The sequence below is a fragment of the Humulus lupulus genome, chromosome 8 (genome assembly GCF_963169125.1).
Source record: "Humulus lupulus chromosome 8, drHumLupu1.1, whole genome shotgun sequence".
Classification (NCBI taxonomy): domain Eukaryota; kingdom Viridiplantae; phylum Streptophyta; class Magnoliopsida; order Rosales; family Cannabaceae; genus Humulus; species Humulus lupulus.
The window spans coordinates 22,732,285-22,751,336 of NC_084800.1; the positions used below are offsets into that span (position 1 = coordinate 22,732,285).

Genomic DNA, 19,052 nt, shown 5'->3' on the forward strand with positions numbered 1-19,052 from the left:
ATTATTCAAATAGCCTCCTAAACTCAATTTTGATGCATAAAAAATTGAATATAACAATACCGTTTTTAAGCATAATGATTTTATTTTTGTTATGAATTGTTAGTTTGGTGAATTATTTGTGATTTTAGTTGAGAAAACTTTGACCAAAATCGGGTTTAGGGTTCTATTTGAACTATTTTACAAAATATAGTGTCCAAAAAATAATTTATCAAAACACATGATCCAAACATGTAATAAGACAAAACACATGATCTAAAAAATTATAATCTCTTATTTATATTGTTTATTTATTTATATTAATACAAATTTATAAGAAATATTTTTTATTTAAGTTTTATTTATATATATATCACGTTGAACCTTTTTTTATTTGTTATATTTATATTAATTATAAATGAATTTGAGAGCAAATAAAAAATAATATTACCTATTTTTCAGCATAGGATAGGAAAAGTGTGATGTTTTTTTTTCATTATTTTTTAAAAGAAGCTTTCTTCCATTAGTTTGGTAAAAAAATAATGTTTACATTTCTCTTATATTTCTTAAAAAATGATGACTTATTATTTTTTAAATAGTTGTCTTCTAATTTACCTTTCTCTTATATCTCTTCTATATAAAAAATATGTAGATAACAAAAATTATTGGTTTTAACAATTATTTATTTTTTTCTGTTAACTTTAACGAAATATTCTTATATTTAATGGTAGATTGTAAACATAATATATACTTAAATAAAATTAAATAAATAAATAATTAAACAAATTAAAATATGATATTTTTGAGATATTTTACAATGTAATTATTTAAAAATAATAAAACCATACATTTTATAACTTAAATAAAATTTAATTAAACTTAATATTATATTAAACATATAGTATATAATTTTTTTTTGTCAGTGCCAGATTAAAAAACTATAACAAACATAAACTTAAACAAAAATAAATTAATTAATTAATTAAAATATAATATTTTTAAGATAATTTAAATAATTAACTCGTATTTATTTAGAAATAATAAAGGCATACATATCATTTTTTTATCTTATAAATTTGTGTGATAATTTTTTTTATCAAGTGATTGGAGCTCTTTTTCTTCATCAAATTCAACAAAGGACATTACAAAATTTATTAGAAACTAAAAATAGTTGATGCATATATACTACAATCTACATTATAACTTTTCTATTATTATTTTATTTCTATCATTAATTTCTTTTTAAATATTATTGTATTTTATATATATGTCATGTAGTCATGTAAATATATATCTATGTCAACGTTATGTTTAAATGTCATGTATGTAGAAATTATTGATATAAATATTTATATATACTATAGAACTATAATTCATTCTATTATATATATTTTTTTAAACAGTAAACCAGATTTTATTAAAATTATAGACAATGCTTACAACTTTAAAACTAAGCAACGTGCAATGCACATTTACTTAGTTTTATTTATATAATTTATTAATTATATTTATTAAATTTGTATCATTGTCATGTAAATATTTCAAATAAATAAACAATGATATATATAAAAGAATAACATAAACATATTAAATAAAAAATTATACCAAAACATTGTTTACAATTTTTTTTAAATATATATAATATGATAACATTTTTAAACATAAATAATAATTTTTTTAATAAAATTAAGATTATGTATTATATATTATTATTAAAATAATATTTCATAATATTTAAATTTACATTGGTATATATATAAAATATCTAGTATTGTATTAAATATTATTATAATAATAATATTTTATAATATTTATATTCATATTAATATAATTAGTAAAAAAATACGATTATATATTATTATCATAATAAATATTTTATAACATTTAAATTTATATTAATATTATTGGGCTGTGAAATTGGTCAACGGTCGTATGTACAATATATGACACATTTTTAACATAATGAATATAATATACGACAGAGTACAAATATCTAAACAAAACACACAGGAATTTATAGTGGTTCAGCCCTGTTCTTCTGAACAGTAATAACCTAATCCACTTAGTATTTAGTATTAAATTACTCGATAGACAATTACAAAGATAAACTCGAATTTCACGTCACAAGTTCGCCCTAAAGATCGATCCAAAAAGTCCAGAAAAAGAGATCCCTCCAAGGGAAAATGAGTCATCTGAAACGAAGTCGTGGATCATTTATTTATAGTACCCAAGGGCTGTTACATGATCAGTAAGAGTGGGATCGTGGTTTGGTACACGATCATTGGGAGTCGAGATACGTGTCCACCTTCCCATGATTATGAGATTGTAGGTCTTCCCATTGTCTTCTCTAGATCGTGGTCGATAATGCACGATTGAGACCTTCAAGAAAACACTAAGTCTTGATTGGTCTATGAGACTTAAGTGCTAGGCTCGACGACCCTTTAGAACTTGGGTGCTAGGCCCGTTGGTCTTTTGGATGCTAGGCGTGATAACCCTCTGGGTGCTAGGCTTGTTGATCTTCTGGGTGCTAGGCCTGATGACCCTTTGGGTGCTAGGCCTGTTGATTTCAATTTGAAGGAGCGTGAGTTTTACCTAGTGAAGTGTCTTTGGGAGTGTAGGCCGACCACCCCAAGGGTTTCTTGGCCATGCTTAGGCCGACCATCCCTAGGGATTGGGGTCAGGCCGACCACCCCTAGGGAGCCAATGCCAGGGCGACCATCCCTAGTGTAACACCCTCACTTATTTTAGTTAAAACCATATTTGAGGTGTTACGTTTTAAAACTATATCATAATTTATTACTGCAAAAGTTTGGACATTTTTTTTTTTTTTTTAAACTTGAAAACTTATTTCACATTATTTACATTAAACATAAAGTGGGTCTCAAACATATTATACATAAGTATTAAATAACCCAATTTATTTTCAAAACATAACTTCACACTTTATTACAAACATCTCACTGATAACTGAAATAACCCACAAAATGTCGATATGTTCATATGTACAAATCAGGGTCAGGACCATGCTTCAGTTATCCTCATGTCATTCACACATTTCTTTCTCTACCTGCAACACAAGACAACTGTGAGCCTAAAGCTCAGTAAGCAAAGTAATGCATGCAATGCTAATGATTACCCAATATCAATGGACATACACAACTTCTTTTTAAATTTTGGGCCCCTTAATATTGTGCACACTGTTTGAATTGGTCAATGCCTGCAGGGCTTGTTACACATACAATATAAAATCCCATGGGTTCTCCTCCGGCTAGCCATCACCACAGTAGGGCACATTAAAAACCTTATTCCATCGTTGCCCCGTCAGGCTCAAGAGTTAAGGCGGCCACACACTGTGGTGTCAATACATATAACAATAACTCATATGGAGGAGAAATAAAAACAGAAATATGGCAAACAATATAATTGGTTCACTAAAACCTAGCCCAAATTATTGGGCAGCCACTATAAGCCTACTATAGGCCTCCGTTTACACTTATTAACACTTTCATTTGCCTTTTCAAAATAGTGGCACTGAACTTAAACTTCTTATTACAACTTTCTTTTATGTTGCACAAAACTTGCAAAGGCATCATATAATTAATCATCATAATATCATGCATGGTCTTATATCATATAATAATTTACCATATCACTATTATGCCATGCATACAAATTTATGATGAAGTGTCACTGTATGTTAATACCACTTACTCACAAAATATTCATATAATGCATACTTTCACATAACACATAATTCTTGTGTTGCAGTTGAGTACTTTACTTACCTTTTGTCAACAATATATTTCACCGTGTAACAAGTGATGTCTTAGGTGTTGATATGCTTATCCTGACAATGGCATGGATTTCTCATCACAATGAAGGCAGTAAAACATTGAACTATCATTTAAAAATACCCATAAAACATCATATCAACTTTCATACCCAAAACATGCCTAAAACGCCTTAAACCACCTAGATCGAGCATTAGATTTATCTTAGACATTTGGGGAAATTTTGACAGAGTTTCCCCTTAATTTTAGCTATCCTCAAATATCAAAATCCACCAATAATCAACATCAATTAACCTGCCATAACCATATATCCCAAATACCAACATGATTCATCATAAAGTTATCATATACCGATTTTGATAAAATTCTTATCTCCTAGATCATCATCCAAATTAAATGAGTCTCCACATCTATTAAAACATTTATAAACATATATACTCTCTTATAAACTCAATCAAATAACCAAAAATCATCTTGTACTCCAAGAACCCCAAAAACCTCATAAAACACAAAATTTCACTTACCGAGCAACTTTTTGGCGAAAACAATCTCTTCAAGCTTTTCTAAACCTCAAACCACTTGGAAACCCCAAGAAATATCTTAAAAAGGATAAAACACCATATATAAGCTTTCAGAAAAATTCAAAAACATAGTTTAACTTCCAAGTACAAGAACTTACCATAAAAAGGTTAGAACTAAGCTTAATCTACTTCTTTGGCTTTGCTTTCACTTGGATCTCCTTAGAATTTCTTCAAACCAGCCAAGAAATGGTTTTTGGTTTTCTTTTCTCTCTGTTTTTTCAGAATAATGATCGTGCAAAGTGATAAGGTTGATGCAAATTCCTTATTTTCAATGATTTAGCCTTATTGTCAAAAGTTGACACCTTTCATCTCATCATTTCACCTTTTGACTTATGAAAACCTTATCACTTCAATAATTTCGACTTAATCATCTGCTAGGCCTATTTTCCTTATGTGTAAAACACTCACACCAAACCTTAGGTCCATATGACTTCATACCCAATAGTTATGCTTACCCGATCGAGCGTAGCGCACTTATGCTAAGCTCGTTTTGACTTTGCATCAATACCACTGATTATGTATACCTCCCATCAAGAATTGATCTAATGGTTTTAAAACCATTTTTACATCATCAGTGAGACCTTAATCATACCTCGATTACATTTGGTAAATCCATAAATACTCAATTTTACACCGAAATACTAGTAATCAACATTGTACTATTTTTCACTACTTAACCTATTTTGCCTTCTATATCTCACTTTCATCACTTAATTCCATGCCTTGTCCATATTTTTCATACTTTCTTATATCTTGAGCACATCAAACACCCATAAAAGACAACTCAAATGCCACAAGGTTAATAATATTGAGCATACAGGCATCACATACACAACTTTTATACTTATACATGAAAACACTTATAAGAATATGCATATGCTCAAATTATACATAAATTATGATATGTAATGCAATGCAATCATGTGATTATTGGCTATATTATATCAAAATAATGTGGGTGCTACACCTAGGGGATTTAAGCCTGGTCGACTTCCTATAGGTCCTGGACCTATCATTTTTGCTCATCGGTATTTTTTCAATATTTCGTCATTTTTCCCTGATTTGTGATGTCACGTGCCTCTTTCTCATTCGCCACGTCATCCCTGGATTTTTTAGAGATAACAAATATAGTTATTAAATATTTGCATTATATATTATTATAATAATGATATTTTATAACATTTGAATTTGAATTTATATTAATATAATTATTATATATATGTAGTCTTATATTAAATATTATTTCAATAATAATATTTTATAATATTTAAATTTATATTAATATAATTGATAAATATTTATTTTTAAGTTGGTTTTAAATGTATATTCAGTTAAATATTTAGAATATTTCGTTAAAGTTAACAAAACAAACAGTTAAAATAAAAAAAAATATGTTATCTACACATTTATTATATAGAAGATATATATATAATTGTAAAATGTGTTTTAGTATAAAAAAGTTTTAAAAAATTACTTATTGAGTATTTTCCTAATTTTTATTCCTCACAAATAAAGAAGTAAGTTCCTTTAAAAAAATTAAAAATAAATAAAGAAATAAGTTTATACATTTAATTATAATAGTATAATTGTAATAAAATTAAAATATTATAACTATTTATTACATAAAAATAGATACTCTCTAAAAGATAATATATAGTAAAAAAGAAAGTGTGTTATAGACTCTCTTTGGCACTGATCTTTTTATAAATAAGGAAGTTTCAACTCCATAGAAAAAAAGCGTGCTCATTTATTAGTAATTTATCAAATTTGTCAAACTTAACAATATGATACATTAATTTACGATTAGAAGATCATTTCGATAAATTAACAATTACCCCTTTTCAAAAAACAAAAACAAAAAACAATTACCCTTGAGATAGATGGAAGCTAAGAGAGGTAGTTGGAATTTTTATCAAAAAAAAATATGACAGTAATAATTATCTAAAAGTCAGAGAGAAGTCCCAAAGCGATACAATAACAATACAGCATGTAAACCGCATTGACCATGTGTCATAATTAGTGACCGACTCCATTGGGCATGCAACTTCTGTGTTTTTTTTCTCCCAATATTATTAATTAAATATATTTATTAAAGAAATTTTATGTACCCCTCTGAAATTCCGTTTTTAGTAATTACCAAATTAATTAAACAATGAATTAATTAAAATGCAGAATAGTAATTAGTTGTTTACACAGAAAGCAGTTCTGTCGGAACAGAATCCGAACTTGTCACGACAGAACAGAACACAAAAAATAGACAGTGCAAAAATTAAAGAACACAACGAATTTTTACAAGGTTCAGAAACCCTTTCGGATAACCTACTCCTTGAGGCCACGCCCAGAGAATAAACCAATTAGTAAAGAAACAAAGTGTACAAAAGCATTGACTTAAACAATGTAAGACTCCCTCTTAAACTATTGCCGCAATCTTGTTGTACTCTTCTCTACGAATCTGGTTTAATGAAACGCTGATTCTCTTGAACTCCCTTCAAAGAATAGCGAGTGCACACTTCCTCCCGAAGTGAGACTTAGATAGAATCATCTCCCGAAGATCCTTATGAACACGTTCACAATAGACACTATCTGATTACAATGGATTAGATAGATATCCACAAGTACACTCAGCACTCTCACAAAGATTAAGGTGAACAAACTTAATCTCTACAAATAAAGACACTCTTCAAAATAACATAACGTTTACAAATATTCAAAATGGAAGAGGTGAGAATTCCAAAGGCCTTGGCAAGGTATTTATAGGCAAGGAAATCGTCCAAGGCCATCATTTTCTGGTATCTTTGAAATCAATTTGTGAATTCCTTTGATTCATTCTGTGTCGACCAAAAAGGAAACTGATGAGTCAGCAACGTAGTCAGTCTCATTTGGCAGAACGAACATGGTCATTTCTTTTGACCATGTTCATTTTCGACACCAACTTAATTCCAGAATAGACATAATCTCATATAATCCCTGAAAATAATATCAAGATATTTGCACAATATATTTTTACCAAAAATTGATTATTTGAGATAAATAAGGCAACAAATATATTCACACTTAAAGATTTTTTCACATTACAAAACCAGCTGAAAATATTGCCAATAAAACCGAAAATCAATATGGAGATATACTACTGATTTTTCTTTAAATAATTAAAATATTTTGTCTAAATTAAAGTTTAGCCAAAAAAAGGATTTTACCTCTAAAAATGCTATATTATAATTATTTAAAATAATGTGTAAATTTTTAATAATGTATTATGTTGAAAATTAGATTTAAACAAATTATTTTATATGTATATATATAAAATAACACGTGTAATATACTATTTGAATTTTTTTCAACACAATGAATTATTAAAAAAAATTTAAAAATTTAGTAAATGTTCAAAATAACTACAAGATATATAGTTATAATTTTTTTTTTGAATTATAATTATACAGGTGCCCAAAACACGCAGAGAGTGAACACTAGATCCTTTTTTGGAGTGCACCATAAAATTATATTTATTATGTATCTTTTTATTTAAAAAGAAATTAACAAAAATTAAGGCATATATACGAATTGCATTGTCAAACTTCATTAGTCCTATCCACAACTTTTTGAACTCCATTACATTATTTATTTCAATACTATGTTAAGTAGAAGGATGCCCTGTTAATAACCCAACACAGATACATGGATTAAGTGTATTTCCCTACCAATTTGCTCAAACTAAGCCCTTTATTTCAGCAAAAATTTAAAAGAAAATAAATAATAATAGTAAATGACCAATAAGACCTAAACTTTCAAAGTCAAAACAAGTGGCCTTACAACATCAAGTGGCTCTTGCTTTTTATTTCAAACAACTCAAATAAAAGTTCGATTGTTATAATAGAAAATATAGGTTGGAAATTTAAGATTGATTTTCCCATTTTATTTGTATGGTAATATATAATGAATCACAACAAATTGTAAAAAGATTTATTAGGACCGCAGACTAATGATCGATGTCTATTCTTAATTTTTTTTTTAAAAAAGACAAAAAACAAATATTCCTTCACATATATATATGTATAGTTGTAAAGTGCACGTATACAATACTAGTATTTCATCAGAATGTTCAACCCGGTCTCGTATAATTTTATAAGGTTGAATATTCTATTCTATTCTATTCGATATATATAGCCAAATGAAGTTGTTTGGTTGACCCGTAATAGAATTTCCCCACGAATTATTCTCAATGAAAATAATTTATTCTCTTAAATTATTATAATTTTTAAAGAATATATATAATTCAAGTTTCATTTGAGTTAACATTGTTATATCCAAAAGTGCAATATATTAAATTTGTTTAACCTTATTAATATATGGTTCCCTAATTTTAATCAAGAAACGCAAAATGAGATAACTTCGATTGTTGTGTAAACTGTGAATCTGTGATATTTTGAGAGATTTGTTAAAAGCATTCACAAATCACAAGCACATGGATTTATAATAAAGATTTTAGTATTATTGTAATGATGTAACTCTGGAGTTTAATCAAACTATTTTAGGAGTGCATTATAATCATTTGGTGGATGTTGTCCACATCGGATGTGAAATAAAGAAAGAAAAATAAAAGTACATTATTAGAGAAATTGCCAACATGTTATATTAAGGAACCCTTTCATTGACTATAAAAATGAGTACTCAATTATGTGCCTACAAAGAGCCAAGAAGAAGAATACCACACCTAACCTCAACACAATTAAATTTTGAATATCAATAATACCCCCACACCATATAGCTGCCACCAACTCAAAGTCTCAAAATTTCTAACGAACGGTCCAAATAACTTCGGATATATGTTGTCATTTTTTTAATGATAATAGATTTGTTTTATTATAAATTTTTTATTTTTTAAAGAGAAGAATGAGATCTTTATTTGTGTCACCAGGTCGAGTGTGGGCGTGGATGGACGGACGCTAATTGAATGGGGTCCAAAGGTGTGTGTGAGCGGCTTAGAAAGGAGAGTGGCGTAAGTCCAGCACAGCACACACGGCACCAGTCCAAAATAAAATCCTCGAAAATGAGAATTGAAATCGCGAAAACCCATGCCGTGGCCTAAATAATAAAATCTAATCTACCACAAAAAACGCTACTTTGTTTGTTGGGACACGTCATCGTCTCTCCCACTCCCACATCCTCCTAACAAGTAACAACGACTCTGTTTACGTTACGGCACTTCGTTCCTCTTCCCTACGCTTCACTGTCCAGCCCATTATCGAAGACAGGCTCAATTGTGAAGCCCATAGCTGAGAATCTAAGGGTGTGATTGGTAGGAGATTCAAAAACAATTTTATCATTTTCAGATTTTAAAAAATGAAAACAGCAATGAAAATTTGATTGGCACACTTGTTTTAGAAAATTTTAAAAACCATTTTTGAAAACTAAGTTAAAATCCTTCACCAAAAGAGAAAACAACAAATTGTTGTTTTCTTTCTATTCTATAGATTTTAAATTTTAAAAACACCCAATCATTCAAGATCTCAAAAATTTATAATTTATTTTTAAATTCAATATTTTCAAATCATTTGATTTGAAAATAATTTTCTAAAATTATATTTTTGAATTAATTACCAATTAACCCCTTAATGTTTTCAGTATAATCTTACTATTTTAAAAAAAAAAAATTCTTGCTAATTTTCTTTTATTTTTCTTATAGTCTTGATTTTTTTTCTTTTGTCATTTTTACAAGTCAATCTACTTTTTAAAATTTTTATCTATATAAATTTAGTAAAATAATTAATTATAAAATTATATAACAGAATATAATTTAATTCTAATTTACAATATATTTGCTAAAAAAAATCATTGATCAAATAAAAATTACAACAAATAAATAAAAAAATATTTTCACTTCAATTATTATTATACCAAAAATAAAAAATATATATATTACATATTCAATTTTTAGATTTTCTACCAAAAAATTATTCAATTTTATAAAACTAAAAAATAGTTAACGGACAATACATTCAATCACATTTTCATAAACATATTTTCAGACACTAAATCTAGATTCTTTTTTCAGAATCATACTTTTTCAAAATACAATTTTTAAATCACTAATCAATCATGTCCTAAAAAAATATAACTTTAATATAAAAAAAAATCAAAGTTAATGACAATGCAATATTGTTATGAATTTAATTAATGCACTATTATTAAATTTTAATTTATCAATATAATTAAATTTTACTTTCAGCTAAACCAATCACATATTCAGTTTCTGTTATATTTTCAAATTTAATCTCAATCACAGATTCAGTTTTTTAAAACTCAAAAACAGTTTACTGACATTAAACCAATCACATTTTCAGAAACATGTTTTCAGTCACTAAATTCAGATTTTCATTTCAGAATCCCACTTTTCAAAAATACAGTTTTCTAATCGCGAACCAATCAGACCCTAAGTGTTTTTTTATTTTTTTATTCAAGTAAGATCCAAAAAAATATTATTAAAGAAGAACTAAAGGATCCCAGCCCAACAAAACAAAGAAACTTAAGGCATGAATGGTATAGGATTCAAATGTGATTTTATGTTTTCAAAAATTAAAAATTGTGGGACCTACAAATAATACTTGATTGGTTAAACATTTTTGGAAACTTATTCAAAAAACAACTTCAATTCTAATGAAGGATTTTGAAAACGAAAATTTTATGTTTTTAGTATGATCTTACTTTTTTTTTTTTTTAAATTCTTGCTAATTTTTTTTTATTTTTCTGACAGTCTTGATTTTTTTTTCTTTTGTCCTTTTTACAAGTCAATCTATTTTTTAAAATTTTTATCTATATAAATTTAGTAAAATAATTAATTATAAAATCATATAACAGAATATAATTTAATTCTAATTTACAATATATTTGCTAAAAAAATTCATTGATCAAATAAAAATTACAACAAATAAATAAAAAAAATATTTTTACTTCAATTATTATTATACCAAAAATAAAAAATATATATTACATATTCAATTTTTAGATTTTCTACCAAAAAATTATTCAATTTTATAAAACTCAAAAATAGTTAACGGACAATACATTAATCACATTTTCATAAACATATTTTCAGACACTAAATCTAGATTCTTTTTTCAGAATCATACTTTTTCAAAATACAATTTTTAAATCACTAATCAATCATGCCCTAAAAAAATATAACTTTAATTTATAAAAAAAAATCAAAGTTAATGACAATGAAATATTGTTATGAATTTAATTAATGCACTATTATTAAATTTTAATTTATCAATATAGTTAAATTTTACTTTCAGCTAAACCAATCACGTATTCAGTTTCTGTTATATTTTCAAATTTAATCTCAATCACAGATTCAGTTTTTTAAAACTAAAAAACAGTTTACTGACATTGAACTAATCACATTTTCAGAAATATGTTTTCAGTCACTAAATTCAGATTTTCATTTCAGAATCCCACTTTTCAAAAATACAGTTTTCTAATCGCAAACCAATCAGACATTTAGGATCCCACTTAGGGTTGAAAAAAACATGCTAATACGCCTCTACCCGCCCAACCCATCAAAATTCATCCGTTTTGAACTCTCTCATTAAAAAATCAACTGAAATTGGATTGGATACGGGTTGCAATAATATAAGGAGGGTTCAACCTGCTCCCGCTATTTTTTTGTATATATATATATTTAGTAATAATCTAAATGTAAAACACTAATTGGCTAACTTTATTTTTAGACAAAATATTTTAAAATTGCAAAAAATCAGCAACATATCCTTAAATAATTATCTCATAATTCAGTTGGTTTTTTAAGTGAAAATCTCTTTTAGTGTGAATACAACTGTAATGCCCCAAATTTCCTAATAAGGTTTAAGGACCTTGATTAGGAGGCCGGGAGGGCCATAATTGCTTTATTGTGTTATTAAATGATAATATGCATGTGTTAGGTGTATTAAATATGCATGTGAACCCATTTCTGGGTAATTGGGTGATTTTCATATTTTGGCCATTTCGGGCATTCTTGGCGTATATGTGAAATGGGCGTGGTGCTTTGTTATTATTTGGTTATGCCAGGGTTACCCAGCACAAGACGATCCTAGGAGGTAAGCTAGTGGGAAAGTCACAACGGGATTTAAGCTTGACTTGGAGTAAGTCAAGGGGTATTTAGAGCATTACCGGGTTATTGGGTAATGAGAGTAAATATTTGGTGATAAATTGGGAGTTAGTAAGATTAGGGGGAAATTCTGGAAGTTTTGACTATAATATCCCCGGGGGTGTTTTCGGGACCCCGAGCACTAGGTTTTATTGGAAGCTACTTAAGCTTGAAGTAACCTTTTTAAGAAATAAAAAGAACGTTCTGTACGTTCTCTCTCTCTCAAAAAGTTCCATTTTCGTCTCCCGATCGCATTTTCGAAGGTAACTTGAGTTCTAGGACTCGGATTCAAGCAAGGATCGAGGCATAGCGATCCTAGGAAAGATTAGAAGCTTATTAGCTGGAGGATTTAGTTGGAAACAACTCAATCGGAGGTAATTCAAGTTTTAAGTTTTAAGTTTTTAAAAGTTTTTAAGCTTGAATTGGATTTTGTGTTTTGATGTGTTTTTGGGTGATTTGAGACTTGGGTTTTATGGGTTTTGGATCATGGGGATGTTTGGGAACTTTGATTTTGGGATTTGGTGATGTTTGGATAGGTCTTTGGAAGGTTTTAAAAGTGGAAAACGAAGAAAAAATGGCTGGTTCGAGGTTGGGTTGCGGCCCTGTTCTTGTGCGCCACGGCTCTAGCTTGAAGAAGGTGGAGGAGGCTCTGCCAGGGGGGCGGGCCGCGGCATGGTCCATGTAGGGCCGCGGCCCTTAAGGGAAAAAAAATACTAAATGGTGGTTTTTGTGATGGGAACCTAACTCTAAGGGCCTAGGATCGATCCTACTACCTAGTTGAGTGGGATTCGACGTCCCGGAGGCTTGGGTTGGGTTTGGAAGTATTTAATTACTCATTTTGATGAGGTTTTATATTATGGTTGTGACTAGGTCATCACTAGAGGCTTGGAATCGGGATCGTTCTTGTGGCTCGTTTGTTGGTTACCTGTGCTTGGACCAAAGGTAAGAAAACTACACCCTGTGTATATGAGACATGCATGGCTATTACTGGTGTATGTCAATTGATTATTATGCATGACATGCATGGCTATTATGATGCATGTTGGTTGATTATTGAGTATGACATGCGGGGTTATTATTGATGCATGTCGGTTGATTATTATGTATGACATGCATGGCTATACTTGATGCATGTTGGTTGACTATGAAACGTGACATGCATGGCTGTTATTGGTGCATGTTGGATTGCTGGATATATTGCATATGATGCATGAGAAACATGTGATTGGGACATGCTTTATATACTGAGTATGATATTGTCCAGAGCTTGAGCTTCTGTGTTTATGCATGGCCCTAATAGCACTATTACCTGTTTAGTAAGCATGCTAAATGCCTCGTTTATGGATATGGAACATGAAATATGTGATTGGTGGCATGTCTTACTTGTGATCGACACTGACTAGTCAGGGACCGACTCTAAAGTCGAGAATTACGCATTGAATGGCTCTATGGCATTAATGCTAGACCGACCCGAAGGTCGATGATTACGCATTGAATGACTCTATGGCATTAATGCGAGACCGACCCTAAGGTCGATGATTACGCATTGAATGGCTCTATGGCATTAGTGCTAGACCGACCCTAAGGTCGAAGAACTTATAAGCGCTTGCCTGGTCTATGACCAAATGTTTATAGCCAAGGTATATGACCCCGGTGACCGTTTGTCACATGGCTAAGGGACGTTGTCCATAGTTTCGACTCTAGAGTCGTGAGGAAGGTTATGTTGGTGACTAATCACCTTGCACCTATCCTAATCAAACTTATGAAAGGATCATGTATCAGTTAAGCCCTGGTGACCCTATCGTCACATGGCTAGAAGGAGCGATGCTCATTATTGTGACTTTTGGCTATTGTCACCTATTTGCTTGGACTGATAGTCCTGAATGGTTATTATGATCGTTGTTGATATTATATCATGCTTTATTGTGTTTTCTTGTTGGGCTTCGGCTCACGGGTGCTACGTGGTGCAGGTAAAGGCAAGAGGAAGCTGGACCATCCTTGAGTTGAAGAGCTTAGGTGATGATGTGTACATATGCAGCTGCTCGTCCTCCACGACCGAGGTTTAAAGTGGAACTAGGGTTGAACCCTGTTTTGCCGCTTAGAACGGCCTGTTGTAAATATTTTCTATAATAGACTCTTAAATTATATTTTCGGGATCCCAATGTATATGTTAAACGTTCTAGTGAAACGTTACATCTTAACCAAAGTTTTAATCCCTAAACCGCTAATCATACTTAGTTCACGATTTTGGCCAAATGACTCGGTTAGCGAGTTTAGCACTGTTTACAAGGCACACTGTAACGGTCCCTGGAGTTTGGGGTGTTACAACAACTTTTACCTTATTTATCACAATCAATCTTTATTAGAAAAATATTATGTTTTATCTTATGAGAATATTTTCAGGGATTATGTTCATTATAGAATAAAGAAGGTTTCGAAAATGAACATGGTTATTAATATTTTCAGGGATTATGTTCATTCTGGAATAAAGAAGGTTTCGAAAAAGAACATGGTCAAAAGAAATGACCATGTTCGTTTTGCCAGATGATTAGTGGTGAAAATTGCATTATTTATTGATTTTAATAGCCAAAATAAATTAAGTTTAATTAATATTTTCATTGAATTAGTATGATTTATTTTATAAATGAAAATATTTAATTATGATTTAATTTATTGTTATTTTGTAGGAATTAAATATGCATTTTGTCACAAAGAAAAGAAAAGAAATAAATAAATAAAATTGAAGAAAGGAATGAAGAAAATGGCATTTTTGAAGGAGTTTGGCCCAATTCCGAAGGCCCAAATGAAAGCCCAGGCCCGCTGGCCTCTTTCTCCACCTCTTCGCCAGGTGTCACCGCCCCAGCGCGCCACGTGTCCAGAGACACCCATCATCTCCTCTCCACTTGCATTGACCATATGCACATATATGCATATCTTCCTTCTTCCTTCAACGTGAATGTGGCTTCAGCAAGCAACTTGCCTCACCAATTAACAGATCCCAATATATATCTTAAGGCCCAGCCTTCACTCCAACATCAACGGCCCAACTCCCTTCAGCCTCCAACACATCAAACATTGAGCATCTAGCTCCCAACGTGACCCAAAGGCCCAGCAAGCCCAATCCGACATCTTCCAACAGCTGCCTACGTGGCACCCCCTCATTGGATGAAAGTGGGTCAAAACCCTCTTGTGTCACCAGCCATATTTTGTGGGTATTGGGTTTGTAAAATTTCCATTTTGAGCTTTAAAGCTCATGTTTTTGTGGTATTTTAGAAAAGGAGCATTTTGACTCTACACAAAAATAGCTAGGGCAATATTAATAATAAGATTTGATTTTTCAAAATCATATCTTATTATTAATATTTCAGATTTATTTTGTAAACCCCATTTTGTTGTTTAATTTCTTTTTAGTCCTTTTCCCCATCTATAAATAGGGACACTTTCTTCACATTTGGTATGTAATTTTGAGAGTAGAGAAACTATAGCAAAATTTCCACTCACTTTCTTCTCATATTTTCTTCTTAGAATTTTGTGAGAATCATGAGCATAATGGCCTAATCTTCTTAGGAAGGTTAGGGATGATTCCATATGCAAGTGATGTTATTTTGCTACTTTGATTTACTATGTTCTTAATGTAATATATTTGAGTTATTTATGTTCTTTCATCTCTATCTTTATTTTGTTATCTCTATTTACTTATGCTAATAGTATATAGGATTAGTCATGCTCTTTCTATGTGCTTCTAATTAGTAAAAGTAATATTGATACATAATTTTATGTCTAATCTTCTATTGCATTATTGCCCTTGGGTATTTTGTCATTTTTAGATTTTTCATAAGATTAACATTGTGCTTTTAAAGTAAAGAACTTTATAACTCAAATGAACTTTTGTTAGAAAAACTATGGACTTTAATGTTAGATTTTCCAAGTAAATGTTGGGATGTGAACTATTTACTTGTGTATTTTTGTAAATCAAGTAACCAAGTAACTAAACAAGCATATGGATGATTCTTGAAACCTTTCATTTTCTCAAACTCTTGATTACATCCTACATTTATTTCACTTATCTCATTTCATCACTTTATCAAAATACAATACCAAAATCTCAAATATCTTTCCATTTACAATTTTATTTACTTCTTGTTACTAACTTTTTGTGTTATTTTATACTAACCTTTTGATTTTAGGTTACCTCCTTGTGGATCGACCGCCCGATTATACTACAACCACCGCTTAGTGATTGTCACATTTTGGGCGTTAAACAAATTTTGGCGCCGTTGCCAGGGAGGTAAATTTTCAAAGGTTAGTGAAATTTTTACAAAAATAGTAGTAACTTTATTTGTGTTTTTGTTGAATAAATATTGTGTTAGTATAGTTTTTATTATTTACTAATTTTTAATTAATTATTATAATTATAACAAAAAAAAAAAGAAAAAAAAAACAATCATAAAAACAAAATTTCCTTTATTTATATATATACCTTTTCTTTTTCTTCTCTCTTTTTTTTTTTTTTTTTTTTTATTCTTTTTTTTTTCGGTACAATATATATATATATATTTATATTATAAACATTCATATATATATATATATATAACTATAAAAAAAAAAAATCCAAAAAAAAAACATTTATATATTTATTCTTATCTTTTTCCTTTCTTTTTAAATTTTGCTTTCTTTTGTTTAAAAAAAAAAAAAAAAACCATATATATATTTATATAATCACTTTTTTTCCTTTTTAATTCATTCTTAGTCCATTTTTCTTTCTTAATTTCTATTCTATTTTTTTTTTGTTTAATACATATTAAAAAAAAAAATTAAGCTTGTTATTCTATCTTCACTTTAATTCTCTTTTCTTTATTTTATTTTTGTTTTTTATTTATTTTGTTGCTTAGTTTAGGCTTTTACTTTCTTTGCCTTAGGATTTAGGTTTTAAAAAAAAAAAAACATAAAATTGCATAAAATTGTCCATAAAATTTCATTCATAAAACACTTAGTATTGGGAACAATTGTGTAATATTACAAATGGTAGAAACCGATATTGTTCTGTCTAGAAAGATTGGTTGTTAAATAAGGTTTGTGATAGCGTTACCCTCCATCCACACTTACCTGGGAACCTCGGGGAGTTCTGTCTAGGCAAGTGTGGGCCTAAAGCGGTACCTTGGCAACCTTCCCAATCGGCCTGGGAACATTTCGAGCATCTACCTTTGCACTATTACATTGTTGAACTTATTACTATAAGAAAACCAAGCTTGTTTTGTCAAAATAAGCAATTTCACTTTGCTTAAAGGTTATTTGGTCGAAAAGGTTGACTTGTGATCCACCATACTTACTCAGTAACCTCGGGGAGTTCTAGTAAGGCGTTGGAGATCACCTGAAAACCTCCAATTCTACCTGGGAACAAGTTTAACAAAAAAAAAAAAAATCAATCAAAAAAAAAAATAAAAATAAAAAAAGGAAAAGAAAAAGACATAAAATAAATCTAATTCTGATTTCCGAGAGTGGATGAATCATCACGAAACTTCCAGTGACACTTCTTCCAATTCATCTGCCACTCCTACCGGAACTCCTTCCACCATTCCTGCTTCTCCACAAACTTTCGCTGATAATAACCCATTCGCAATGGCTCGCAATGATGAAATCCAACCAAGAACTCTCAATGACTACCTCCATCCTACTCGCACTTCCACACCTTCATGCATTATCTTCCCTCCTAATATGCCCGCATTAGACTTTAAACCTGGCATGATTCAACTCTTGCCTACATTTCATGGAATGGAAAACGAAAGCCCATACGTGCATATCAGAGAATTCGAGGAGGTGGTAGCCACGTTCTATAACCGAGCCGACAATGCCGATGCTGTGCGACTGAAGTTCTTCCCTTTCTCCTTGAAGGACAAAGCCAAAAGCTGGTTGTACTCTTTGAGACCTAGGTCGATTGGAACATGGGAGGAGATGACCAAATCTTTCTTTCTGAAACACTTCCCCAGCCATAAGACCAACAGTCTAAAACGACAGATTTCCACATTTTCCCAAAAAGACAATGAAACGTTCTATCAAGTCTGGGAAAGATTCAAAGATCTTTTAAATCAGTGCCCGCACCATGGTTATGAGAACTGGCGCTTGGTCAGTTACTTCTATGAAGGCCTCACGAGTCGTGGGCGCCAGTTTATAGAGATGCTATGCAATGATGAATTCCTCGAAAAAGAGCTAGACGATGCTCTTGAATATCTCGAAGAAACTGCAAAAAAATCTCACACCTGGACTGGTCCAAGTGCTACTGACAACACCAACCGACACAAACCATCTGGGATCTATCAACTTCGAGAAGAGGATAGCATTAAGGCCCAACTCGAAGCTTTGAAAAAGCAGTTTGAGGTCTTGATGACGAAAAATGGGCAAAAGTCGCACATGATCGCTCAAGTGGAACCGCAAGAACCTTGCTTTGTTTGTGGAGGGACGGAGCACTTAGCTAAGGACTGCTTAGCTTTGAATGAAATGAGGGGGGTTTATGAGGAGCAATGCAATGCCTTAGGGGCAGATAACAAGCCATTCTCCCAT

General features: G+C 30.5%; 1 long non-coding RNA gene and 1 other non-coding gene across 2 annotated transcripts; both read right to left on the bottom strand.

Moving 5' to 3' along the window:
* Positions 1-2,820: 2,820 nt before the first annotated feature.
* On the bottom strand, positions 2,821-4,649 carry LOC133796333 (uncharacterized). Its single transcript, XR_009875429.1, has 3 exons — positions 4,447-4,649; positions 4,292-4,366; positions 2,821-3,043 (listed from the first exon to the last, which is right to left on the bottom strand). It is a non-coding gene; the product is annotated as an uncharacterized LOC133796333 (long non-coding RNA).
* A 13,845-nt stretch (positions 4,650-18,494) lies between these two features.
* LOC133798946 (small nucleolar RNA R71) lies at positions 18,495-18,600 on the bottom strand. Its single transcript, XR_009876162.1, has one exon. It is a non-coding gene; the product is annotated as a small nucleolar RNA R71 (small nucleolar RNA).
* Positions 18,601-19,052: the final 452 nt, after the last annotated feature.